We start from the raw sequence: 13,730 nt of genomic DNA, 5'->3' as shown, positions 1-13,730 counted from the left end.
TTCTATTTTTTTATTTAGTTTGTTATGTTTATTCTCTTGCAGTGAAAGTGTTGACATGATAAACATATAACGTCTGTTAATGTAGAGGTTAACCTTTGACTGGCACAGTTCATGCATGCAAATTGCACTGTGCTGTTACTACTGCTAGATCTGGCCATGTGCACTTAACACCGAGATTAAAGTGCTGGATTTTTATTTACCAAATCGCTGAATACTGAAAGCCTAAATCTTTAAGATCCAAGTGGACGAACACCCTAGCCAGCGACAATAAAACAAAAGCCCAGGACAGTATACATGATTTTTTGTGTAAATCGAGCAATCTGGAAATCCTAAATGTGACAAATATTAGACCCAGAGTGTGCATTTTTTAAATTTATTTATATTTATTTTATTTGGGGGGTTGCATAGCGCCAGAATCGAGTCCGGGGAGTATCTCTGCACTTTGGATGCGTATCAATTACATATGCAGAAACTGTGGATTTTAAAAACAGAACAAGGCGGTTTTAAGTATTTTTCTAAAAAGAAGGTGGTTCGAACATTCTCTTAAATGAAGGGGGAGTTAATCCCAGTATGGCGGGCCAAGGTATGAGAGAGCTTTTCCTGCTAATCCCGCTCTCCTGATTCTGGGGACTTTCAACAAGTGTTTAGTACTAGAACGTAAGGATCTTGAGGGATGATAGAGGGTGAACTTTTCTGACAAATAGCCTGGGCCAAGATTAAACAATGCCTTGAGGATGCTACAACAGATTTTAAATTGTATCAGTTGACGTATGGGTAACCAATGAAGTTTTAAAAGCAACGGGGTGGGAAGCTGATCTGGGAGGCATGTTCAAGACCAGTTGTGACGCCGTATTCTGAACCACTTGAAGTTTACTAATCGAGGTTTCATTGGCAGAGAGCAATAGACCGATACAACAGTTTAGGCGACTCAAAATGAGTTCCTGAGTCAAGGTCCTTCGAACAGAGTCTGGGAGTAAATGAAAGGCTCGTCGAAGTAGGTCCAGAGTATGGAAACATGTGACAAATGTCTGGCCAATATGTTCCTTAAAAGTAAGGGTCTAGTCTAGACGGACTCCTAAGTTCTTAACGGAGGTTTTGGGAATGGGAGGCTTTCCAAGATTAATAGGCCACCAATTAGGTGACCATAGTATGGGAGCCTCTCCAAAAAGTAAAAGTTCAGTTTTCCCAACATTACATTGAAGGACGTTATTCCTCATCCATTGTGAGATGGCATTCATGCCCAAAGCGAAGGTCTCCTGAAAAATGGGAGTGAATTTACCGAAAGGGAAAAGTAGCTGCGTATCGTCAGCATATGATATCGGAATAAACCCATATTTTCTTAGAACATTAGCCAAGGGAGCCACATAGATATTAAATAAAGTAGGGATCAGACAAGAGCCTGTGGGACTCACTTGGAAAGTTCCATGGGTGCCGAACGATATGGGCCTAGATTAACCGTATGAGATCGGCCAGATAGAAAGCTTGACAACCACTGAAAGGCGGAGTCTCTTAATCCCATTTCCCTCAGCCTACTGAGCAATATTTGATGGGAGACCGTGTTGAATGCGGCGGATAGGTCCAATAGCCCCAGAATCATAGAATGGCCCTTGTTCTGATGTTATCTGTGACTACTAGCAGGGCTGATTCGGTGCTATATTTAGGCCTGAAGCCTGACTGAGAGGAGTCTAGGCATCCTGAGAGTTCGACCTGGTTTGAGAGATGTTTGTTGACATGTCTCTCTATCAATTTACTCAGAAATGGTAAGAGCGAAATGGGACGATGGTTTGTCAGATCAGTCAGAAGGGCCTTAGTGTTCTTACGAATCGGCATTATCTGTGCAGCTTTCCATTCCGATGGAACATAACCTTCCTTTATTGACAGATTAAGAAGGTGTTTCAATCAATGGAGATAGTTGAGGAATAAGTGTACTGGCTACTCTAGCAGGAATAAAGTCACAAGATGAACCGGACTTCACTTGATGCATTAGGGCCTCTACGTCTGCTGTAGTTAGTGGGGGGAAATTCTTGAGCAACGTAGAAGGAATTAACTCTAATATGTCTGTAATTGCAGTGCAACACATGTATGATTAGTCCGTTGATGGCATGTGAATTCAAAAAGTATTCTACTGTTTCCTAAAGAAAATAATTCAGAAGAGGGCAAGGATAGGGTAAAGTAGATTGAAGCCTTCCATTCAGCCAGGAGGTTCTCCATGGAGTGGTCAATGCCTGAATGGGAAGCTCCACTACTATTCTACTTTATCCATCTGAAATATGATTTCCTCTGCACCGGAATTAAATATTAAGAGGTCATGAAGCCTGACTCTAATGACAAATTAAGTATTCATCCATCTATTCTCATAGTCATTCTGCAGGATTAAAAGACAACTCTGCCCGGCACCTGTACGAGTGAAATTTTGCTCAATGAAATACAGAATGCCACAGTACATACAAGAGTCATAATCCCATCCAGTTTTTTTTATTTCTTACCTAATAATGACAAAAGTTCCCTACTTAGTCATGTGCTACCATTGCTTTCTCAGTACTATTGCCCTAAGGCGCCTTTTTAGGCGAAGTTCTTAAAATAATGCAAATTAAAGACTACTAATCTCAAATTGTCAGCCAAATTCATGTATGTTTATGACACTTGGCTCTACACTGTCTCCAGCGTAAGCCTTGCTTTTACACTACTATTCTTACTATGTTTTCTTTAAACAGGCATTTTATGAAATAATGTAATGTATTCTTTATCCTACCACTCATGATGAGAGGGCATAAAAGACATTGGCCACCTTTGTTGTGAAAACAATTTCCAGGGTTACTCCTAATTCAGCATCCTACTGCTTTATATCTCACTGTCAAGCTCAAAGAATACACTTGCAGTAAAATACAGCTTCAGTTCCAATACTACTAAGCAACAATCATCAGTGCATGCTCACATAGGTGCCCTATCAGTCACCAATCGTGAATGGGTTCTTTGGGCTGCCACTAATCACTTACAGATGCTGTAGACATGCAGACTTGTGCCATCAACCATATAGTAATGCCCAGGGCACACACATATTTGCCATCCAACAATAGGTAATTCGCAGGTTGTGCCAAGATAGTTTTTTTGCTATTGGTCACGATGCCACGACTTTCACTTTGGCCACTGGATGGGTAAAAAGGACACTGAAGTCTTCCCTTACCCATCGCCACAGAGGGGCTATGAATTAAATAGCTGTTGATATTGCACTCTTTCTTCCCCGTTGTATCTCTACAGAAGGGCTAGCGATTAATGGCTCAAGAAGCCGGCATTAATGTACTGACCCATGTTTCCGTCTTTCCCTCTATAACCAAGCCCATGTATGCCAATCTGTGTTTGTGTGTGTCTGAGTGCGCTCCGGCGTGCAAGTCTTCGTTTGTTAATCTTTGTGCAAGGGGCCACATTCAGGGCTAAAAGAAAGGACACCTGTATATGTATTGGTCTGTATGTGATAATATCAATAAGAATTATGGCCTATGTATGCATGGATGTTTGTAGGTGTTTTGATCTATATGTATGCATTTTTGGATGATCTATGTCAATATATACATGGATGTAGTGTGCTGCTCTCTGCATGCACTACTCAGAAGCCAACCTTATTGGCTTTGTCAATGCGTGTTCATTAATGGTACCTCTTATCTGCCGACAGAGTTCATCCAGGGCATTTGACCGTAAGGGACAGCCTTCAGAGTCACTCGCTACTATGTGAACAAATAAACAGACGGTGGAGTTTAGCACACACATGCTCCCTGGGAAACCAGGAAGTAGTTAACACATCTAATAGACATAGAAACAGTAGCCAGGGGCGGATACATTACCTAACAGCAACGTGTTTCAGACAGAAAAACAGAAGGACACCAAGATTATTTATTTTAGGCTGTCGTGTGTATTATTGTTTACTTCTTCCCTATTGGTTGGGGAGGGTCGGGCGGGGGCTTGTATTTCTATGCTGATAACGGGGTTCGAAGTGGCCAATCTTGGTGGCATTCAGCGATGTATTCATTCAATGCATGGACTGAGTGTGGCTTCACTGACACGTCTGTAGGCGCTCTGGGTCGGTCCTTTTGGCTGCAGTTCCGAGCCGGGCTGACCTGATACTATTTTATTTCATACACCACTCATTCCAGTGTGGTGCTGGGGCACTTTACATCAGCCTTACATATTATACAGAGACAATATAGCATAAAATGTGTAAATAAATGTACAGGAAATGGTGCATATAACAATGAGGGTTACACCGCATAGGGATCACATAATACCTTTACTGGTCGGCATTATATGTTAAGAGTCCAAGGTACTATCAAGGTAGGATGCGTTACAACGACTCTGGAGATGGTATGGGCATTAACACCCACATTGGTTTTGATTTCCATGTCGTCCCTGGAGCGAGTACCGTCCCTACACGGCCCTCGCGGACCCCAAGTCCCTACAGCCCCATGGACCAGCTGAGGGCAATGCGTGCCCAACAGGGGGCGTTCGGCGCCATTACCTCCTGCTGGGCTGACCTTTGCCCTAGACGCCGCCTGCACGGCACCGAGGATGCTCTCCGAGGCTTCCATTCCTGCTTCGAACAATGGACTGCGCCCAGCAGCACGGGCAGGTCCCCGCGCCGTGCAGAAACAATGCTCCCGGAGACAGCACGCTGTAATTTACCGCCTTCCAAGTACTAGCTCTAGAGCGCGCGCAGCAGGAGGGAACAAGGAAGTTAGCACTTGCAGAACAGCGCCCCTCAAAATGTACATAGATGATGACATAATCTAGCGAGAAGGTACAATTAGGGTTGGTCTGACCTATATGGCAACCAGTAAGTGCCCGACGAACTAGTCTGACAGGTCACAGTGTGGGATCGTTTTTTAGCTCTTCATGTGCCTGTTTTATGGTGTGATGGACTGTTTTTTCTGTTGATTTCTCTGATATTAGCACTAATATTTCCTGCAGCAGGCACACATCCATATTCTCCCATACTTTGCAAAACACCTTTCAAGGTTTAAAACCTGCCATGATTTGCAAATGTGGGCCACTTTTTTCTGCTACTTGATTCACTCATGGGTGCCCTGTTTTATGTGATGCCCAGGGTCTATTTCTGTACCAGTCTGATCCTGTGTACAATAACAGAAAGCGCCAATTTAGGAGAAAAATGTATCCGTTCTTAGCACTGAGTTTTGGTTAGAGAACTAATGGGAGGTTGGGACCACTGCAGGTAATGAGGGGGATCTTGCTAGATCCCGGATCCAGTTGCTTTTATTGAGCCGAATCAGGGATCTGGGCTGGCCGCAGTGAAATATGCCAGAATTTACCTTGCTGTGATTTGCCAACAGCCAGACACATTCAGCAGAGCCCACTTCCATTCAGAGCAGCAGTGAGGGGTCTTTTGTTATGTTCACTTACAACTGGGGCAAAAACAAAGGCCTTTTTTAACACCCTCTTTTTTTGGCCCTCGTAAACACTCTTTTTTGGAGTACAGCCAGGCTCGAAGCTACCTGGAGTTTAACACCTGGATGTCAGTGCAATGAAGGGAAACAATATCAATTTAAGTTCTTAGGAAAAGCTATGGTTTGGAGGCAGGTTTTTGACTTTGTTTACCCCATGTATATAAGACGTAAGCATTCACTCTAAGAATGTCAGGTGTATACGTATGTATGAGTAAGTACCACAATAATAATTGAAATAGTGCTTACTATTTTATTTTATACGCCACTCATTCCAGTGTGGTGCTGGGGCACTTTACATCAGCCTTACATAATATACAGAGACAATATAGCATAGGAATGTGTAAATAAATGTACAGGAAATGGTGCATATAACAATGAGGGTTACACAGTATAGGTATCACATAATGCCTTTACTGGTAGGCATTATATGTTAAGAGTCCAAGGTAGGGAGAAACACAAAGTCAGGATTTAAACGTAATGCAGTGGTTGGGGTTCTCTGTACTAATAAGACTTTGCACCTACCCAAGGGACCTCTTTTTAGCAGCCTCAAAATAATGACTGAATAAGAAAAAAAAGCAATATGGTTCTAAACCCATGCCTGGCGTGCTGCATGCAACTCATTGATGCTGGTTCAAAACTCACTGCTCTGTAAGAAGGATTGCAATTCATGAAAGCAAGTAAAAAAAAGCATTTGTGTGAAAGACAGAAACCAACTCACCTATATACATAAAATAAAATGGATAATCCTCATGTTAAATGATGAGTTTCACAGTAGGCCCATTAACCTGCTACTCTACTTTAGGGGGCAGATGTATCAAGTCTTTTGCGATTCGCAAAAGGCTTTTTAGCATTTTTTGACACGTATTAATAAATCGCAAAGTAAGGAATCGCAAAAATTTGCGATTCCTTATTTTGCTTAAGCATTTGAGGAATCGCAAATTTTGCGATTCCTTAAATGCGATGTATGTAGCTTTTCCAAATTGCGATGTTGGTTTAAGAAATCGCAAATTACCACCAACTTGTAGTTGGTGGTAATTTGCGAATTCTTTTAAAAATGCCCGATTTGGCATTTGTGAAAGTGGCATGTGATGCACATACATGCCCATAGGGCATGTATGTGCACCATATGCACACACACATGTAGATTTCAGGGGTGCAGCAGGGTGTCTTTGAGACTCCCCTGCACCCTTGAAATTATTCTCAATTTGCGATTAGCAAATTGCGAATCGCAAATTGAGAATATTTTCACAATCATTCCTATGGGCCTACTGGCCCGTAGGAATGCATGGGAAATTATTCCTTAATTGCGAATTTGCAAAATGCGAATTCGCAAATAAGGAAGACTAAGAAATCACTAAAAAATAGCGATTTTCTACATACATTCCATTTTGTGATTTCTACATAGCGATTCCTTAAAAATCGCTATTTAGAAATCACAAAATGGAATCTTGTTACATCTGCCCCTAGGAGTCAAAATTGCGACTAGACAAAACAAATCTCTGTCCAGCAAGTGCATTTAGAACCAGAGTTAGGTTACCATTATTATTATCCTCTTAAAGATGATGGGCACACAAAGATTTCTGCAGCAGGTGCCTTAACTCTGTAAAATATTTTAAAATACAGCCACTTTGTGACCAATTAAATAGGTCACAACAGAATGACGGTCCCTTTTCTCCTTGTTGCCAATTTCTTTGCATCAGAGTTTTAAAAATATAAGTTTATAAGTTGACTGTTATACTCTGCTTTTCATAACTCCACCCCATGTGACCCCTCCCCTTTCTTTTGCCACCCCTTACCCACAATTTATTGGTTCCCATAGTAATTTTTTCCCATTTCCTGCACTGGTTGGGATCAAGGAAGCTCAACACTAGTTGGCCCTGTGTCGTGAGTTATGTGTTTAAACCTCGTCGGCTTTGCTTCCCACATCCCGCTAGCCTGGAAGCATGGCAGTATATTTAGAGACGGACGCCTCGATACGTCGCCTCCTTCCTGTCCAGCATTCAAACTGGGGACGGTACAAACACCAGTCAATGCACACTGTGGTCTAAGTAGGTTATTAGAGAGCATCGGCCAAGCTTCTACTGAAACAGACCCGTGCGCTTCCTAACACAGCGGGTAAAGGTGCCACAAACAAACCCCGTCTTCTGAATAACACAACTGACTATTCTTCTATTCTCTTCACTACTTACAACCACACATCACCGTTCAGTGCATAAATCACCGTTCTTATAAACATTTTCCTTTTTGATACAGACATCTTGCATGCTTTACTTCACCAAAATGAGCATTAAATATTTACATGTATATAACGGTGACAGGTGCTATTGTCCTACAAAGCACACTTGGGCAGCTGTGACAATATATATATATTTATATATATGTCGTAACTTTATGCATCCTGATATAAACATAGCAATTGTTCACATACCATACATTCACACATATGGTCAGAGTTACATTATACGATATTTGCACAAATTTGCATCGAAGCACACGCTCACACAACTCTAGCTCGAAATGTTTACATCAATATGCACCTTCGGATACAGGTCCTACTCACATTTTTGTAAACCAATAGACTTCAAAAATGAAGTTGTAACAACATGAAATGCTTTAAACTACAATAAAAGGGGGCTTTTTGAGGAGGTGTGGATTTAAAAAAACACTTTGGGGCAGATTTATGTTAACTGGCGCATCCCGAGGGATGCGCCAGTTAACATGCGCCACAGCTCCGCCACCCATGGTGCGCTGCATTTATGAAGCAGCGCACCATGGGGCAAAAACGGCACAGATGCGTCACGCATCTGTGCCGTAAAAGTGACGCATTGCTGGAGTTGTGTCCCAAGCGCGACGCAGCTCCAGCAAGGCTCGGGGGTGCCCCATCTGACCAATGCTGCGTCAAGCCTTATGCCTGCTCCAAGCAGGCGCAGGGTTTTGACGCAGCATTGGCCTAAAAGTGACTGAGTGAAATCTTATACATTTCACTCAGCCACTTTTGCGAGGCGCACCTGCCCCGGAACGCCCACCCTGCGCTGGAACGCCCACAAGCGGCGCAGGGCTTTACAACGTGACGCATCTGCCTAGATGCGTAACTTTGTAAATCGGTCGTAGGGATGCGCCACGTTTACGCCACAGTTGCGTGTCGCAAACGTGGCGCATACACAACATAAATCTGCCCTTTTGAACGCAGGCCCCTTGCCCTAATGTAGGTGTTCGGTCTGTTTGTGAGTGCCTCAAAGATAGCAGATCACGGTGTGCGCAGGATCACACGAGCTTGTTCAGGTATGAAACGGAGATTCTAGGTTCAGAGTCAACGATTCATTCCTACATGGCATCCCCTTACTATCACATCTACTGTGGTGCTTAAAGAGTGGCGAGGGGCCCAAATTGGGTAATTTCATTTATTTCTGTGCCGAGTCTTGTGTAGGTTTGTTGCATGTGCTGCTGCTATTATTTTTGTGTTGTCTGTAAACCGAGCAGTGCAGAATTTTTGGAAAGCGCCTAGAAGTAGCAAAAAGGCACATGCAACGCTTTACACAGTACAATAAATAAGCAATGCCCCTCATACCCTAAACCCTTCTAGACCCCAAGGAACGTGAGACCGAAAACACCCCACTGCAGAGCAGGCCGTGCCGCGAGCTTCACTGAACGGGTCACAGTACTGGGCCCCGCATTATTAAAGTTTGAGCTATTGGCGCTGCATCATTATTTGCAACGCCAGTAGCTCAAACTTTAACTACTGCGAGAACTATTGCATTGCAAATGCTTGTTGCATTTGCTTTAGAGCCATTAGCAGACACTATCTGAGAGGCTATTAATATAGCAGGGTTTATAGGATGTCCTATTCTAGCCATTATACAGAGATGATCTCCTAATATACACCAGCAAACAAGTTAGTTCAGGATCAAAAGTCGAATTGATCTAGAACTAATGTGGGGCAAATGTGAGACTGAGGGTAAAAGGCACCAAGGCAAGTGTAATTTCAGTGCAGGGAACACAAGGTGCCATACTGGACATCGCAATCAGAACTGCTGATGCACCTAGAGGGATTTGTTGCCAAGGGAAATAGATACCAAAGCCTGAGGCTCAGGTGTGGGCTGGTAGTGTTACACCAACGCTGGATAGGCCGAAAAGGGATCTCTTAAACTGAAATCAGCTGCCGTTGTCACTGATGGGTATTGTAGGGCTGGTGAAAATGGTAGCAATCTCACAACTTCTTTATATTATGCAAAAACCTCCCACTGCCTACCCACTTCTTTAAGCAGCAAACTTCCATGCTCCACGGGTTCCTATGGAACAACATGCTGCCTACGGTAGCTGTGGTCAAATGCTGTTTTGACTTTTGACGGCAGCCCTTTAAAAAAAGAAAAAAAAATGTGTACGTATTTACAGCCATGAAGAAGCTCTTTCTAGGGCGAAACACGTTGGCTGTACCTACTTGTCAGAAGAATCTACGAAATAAAGAATCTTTCTAGGTACACAAGAAACCAGTGAAAGAACTGGTATTGAACACTGAACTTTGACCGTCTAAATTGTGTTGCCTCACATCTTTCTGTCTAAATTTCTTTAGACATCGCCAGCTTCGTCGTGCATTGGGCGTATTTGCAATGGCCTGTGATAGAATCCTTTATAGAATTTAGTCTGCTGGATCCAATCTAACCCGATCCCAGTTACCAGATGAAATGATCTGTAGAGCCTATAGAACTATGGGAATAACCATGCCAGACACATTCCCCCTGCTGAGGATGACATGGGAGAGGGGCATAGGTTGCCTCGAGGGAGCAGAGCTCTCTTACAATTTTTCTATCTGCATGCGCATTTATCTCGCGACACAGGGCCATGGCATTTCTGAAGGACTCTTGCCCAGCATATCTAAGATGTCAGAAGGAAGAAAGGGATGGGGCATTCTGGGCGCTGTTGAGACCATGCTGCACGATAGTTCTGGTCAATGGTGTAACATTAGCCCCCCACAGTCCCCGGGGGCCCCCTCCTGCACTGTGCATGGGTGGTGGGTCCCTTGCCCGAGAGCTCCATAAGCTACTTGTCCCGGTCCCCCACATAGCACTGTTAGAACCTTAACATCAACAGACAGATGTATTCTTTTGTGGGGTCAGGCCTAGCAGCAGGGCCGGACTGCCGGTCTCCAGGCCAGGACTCCTATTAATGAAGAAAATAGTTTTTAAAGTGTGCCATGTTTGCAAGTCGGGGCAGATTTGAACTGGCAAAGACAGCTGTAGATGTGTTTTGCCAGGTGTGGGAGACTGCACGGACTGTGCTTGCTGCTGTCCATTCTTGTTTTGATATTAGGGGCATCAACAGTAAACACCGGCCCAGCAGACCATAAATCAGGCCCACGAACAGTCAAAAAGAAGAACGCCCACCCCCAGCCTGGTCAGAGCAACCCGTCGGGCACTGCCTGTCTGCCCTTGAGGCCAGTCCGGCCTCAGAGAAGGTAAAGCACAGGTACGGAGAGCGCCCGAGGCAATGAGCCAGGGAAGGTGGGAAACAGGATGGATCGATGGTGGACCGAGAAGCCGCTTTACGAGCCCCCGAAATATAGGGGGAGCACGGGTGTGTACAAGGGGGACCTGCAGGAAGAACTCCACTTTGCAAATATGGTTTCATCGTTTGATCTTCCATGCATCTCGTTTTCCATGCAACAGCTTTTGCTTCGCTGTGGTGGGATATCCAAAAACGTGGTTAGAAAACCACAAAAGGGTGCTGAAAACTGCCTCCATGTACAAACAACTATGACTATAAACAATTTTATATTTTATTTGAAAATTTGTGATATTCGGGGAGATTAGACAGTTCCCGGTCCTCAGTGCCCAGCTATCCAGCCCCTGCTCTTTTCCACTTCGGGTAAAAACATTTGTATGGCTAAGTGGCTTAGAACACCAATTCAAAGAGAAGCGATCACCCCCTCTCCCCCCCCCCCCCCCGCCTCCCACACCTCCACCCCCCCCCCCCCCCGCGTCCATTCGGTTCAGTACAGACAGCCGCTGCATCCCCGCGGTGTGGCAGGTCAGCCTCTGGTGCGCAGCTATCAATCGTGCAGCAGGTGCAGTGGCACAGGGACGAGAGGGTTCTCTGCACCTCAATAACAGCTATATCTTACTAACGTCCGGGAGGCACTTACCTTGTTTGCCGGGGTCATGGCTCTCTTGCTACCCTGTTGGTCAGCCCGCACACACGACCGGTAATGTCTGGGTGCACTTACCTGTCCGGTGCGTCTTCTTGGTCTTTGCACTGCTGTGGTCTGTCCGACAGCTTCAGAATCCCAGAATTCCATACTCTGTGACCTATAAACGCCCATGGTTTTGTAATTACAGAATTTCTCTGAACAGTTACCGGTCCCAGATACTCCATCCGTGTAGCTTATGGCTGGAGTGTTGTAGTGAGTGATTGTAGTCATCCCTGTGGGGTGATGGAGCAAGGGTGGAGTTTGGTGCCCGTGGACACGCACCCACCCCCGTGATGTGAACCTTCCAGCACATGGGTTACGGTAGCGACGGGCGGCGTGTCCCTGCCTTCGGGTACTTTCCTAACTTGCAATCACACTGTGGCCCGGCAGTGTGGGGTCGGCTGCTGGAAAACGGCGTTTACTCTTCAATGTCCCCCCACACGCCTGAGACCCTCCCACCCGGCAGCTGTACTTCTCCATGCACATAATGTCCCCGCACGGCTGCCCTCCAGCCTCCATGCACAGACATGTATGCCCATCCGCCCCCGCCCGACTCCACCTCGCCCGAGCAGCCCCCTCAGAGCCCACCACTTGCGGTTAGGAAAATGTGTTTGCCACCGGGGAAGAAAGTGAGGGGAAGAAAAGCGCACCCACCTCTCGGAGCGGCGCAGCAGCAGCCTCTCTGCAGCACACAATGCCGCTTCATGAAACTTGGCAGGCGGTTCTCGTTTGGGGAGGGCTGCGGTCCGTCCCTGTCCAGCCCTCCCTCACCACACCCCTTGAAGTGTACTGCGTGTAACTGATAGCGCTGGTAGCGCCTCCTCTGTCCTTCCATGGGGCTGGAAGGGGCTTTCCCCGCGTCTAATGCAACCCAGGTCTGCCGGGAACTTTAGCAGAATACAATGCACACAGCACCGATGTTCAACCTAGTTTAACCAGCCGACCGCAGTCACCGATACACACAGTACAGCAATACCATGGTACCCTGGAAATGCGAGGCGATCAAACAAATCCAGGAAATGCGCGGCGATTGAGGACTGAATTATATGGTTGAAGCACTAAATTATGTGGCAAAAAGGGAAGATATGTGGCATAATGTAACATATTCCGTGGTAGCCTTATGTTGCCGTTTTGTCACTTTAAATCAATAGTGCCTTGGCAACATTTTTACCTCTTTAACACTGTTTAACACCTGAATACAGGAAGCAGGGAAAAATAAATAAAGACAGGAAAAGAAATGTTTTTCTGTCTGTAGTTATCTGTAAAAATCAGTAAGGGAGTAGGGAGGGAGGGGGTTCGGGGTACCGTCGAGCTCTTTGCCAGGGCCAGTTTTCGGATGATTTTGTTACAGGGACGATTTTGAAGCTATGCTGCAAAAACGGCCCTGTAACAAAAACGGCCCCTGGGGTCCAAAACCGCCCCCACCAGTGCGGCGCACCGGGGGATTGCCCGGTGCCCGCTACGGCCAGTCCGGCCCAGCCAACAACTTTCACCTAACACACACTAGTGTGACTAGGAGTCCTGGGTTGGCTGGGAAAGACCCAGTTTTCAGCTTTTGTTCTGGCAAATTTTGTTTTATTTACCACATAGCCTATTTCCCAGAGAAGGCGACTGTAAATAGTGAGATGCACGTTTTTATGTGTTCTAAAGCAGAACAGAGCCCAAGGCAAAAAGCAGTTTAGTTCCCACAGATGATACTGTGAATAAGTTAGTTGAATTTAATTCCAAATAGCGCTTCTCTGTGTGTGTATGCTGGTAAACGCAAAAGCTGCCAATTCATTCATTCGCTGCACTATCGTCCATGCAAAGTTATAGTCCCATTTCTATGTTTGCGGATGTTGGAATGGAAAATGTGTACCCCTGCCCAACTGTAACTTTGTCTGGATCCCTAATGCTGATTTTTGTTATTAGGTAAACACAGATCATGCGTGTGAAACATGACGTAGTCCTATAGAAGGGATTGAAGTCTTAATGGACCGGGAGGGGCGTGTTTCGTAAACGTTTCTGCGACTTAAAGATGTATTCTAAGCAACAGCAAATTTTAAATTACTATTCTTCCTTGTCTAATAATAAGTCATACTATTTTTAACGTA

General features: G+C 45.1%; 1 protein-coding gene across 2 annotated transcripts in view; it reads right to left on the bottom strand.

The window, feature by feature from the left end:
- TMEM61 (transmembrane protein 61) overlaps positions 1 to 12,411 on the bottom strand; it is a 40,377-nt gene extending 27,966 nt beyond the window's left edge. Inside the window, exon 1 of one of the 2 annotated variants that reach the window (XM_086952670.1) lies at positions 12,292 to 12,411. The gene's annotated coding sequence lies outside the window, so the exon portion shown is untranslated. Of the gene's footprint in view, positions 1 to 11,673; positions 11,935 to 12,291 lie in introns of those variants that run through there. The other variant, XM_086952674.1, reaches the window with a different exon arrangement.
- Positions 12,412 to 13,730: the final 1,319 nt, after the last annotated feature.

Source organism: Lissotriton vulgaris, chromosome 1_1 (assembly GCF_964263255.1).
Source record: "Lissotriton vulgaris chromosome 1_1, aLisVul1.2, whole genome shotgun sequence".
Lineage (NCBI taxonomy): Eukaryota > Metazoa > Chordata > Amphibia > Caudata > Salamandridae > Lissotriton > Lissotriton vulgaris.
This window is presented reverse-complemented; position numbering and strand designations above follow the sequence as displayed.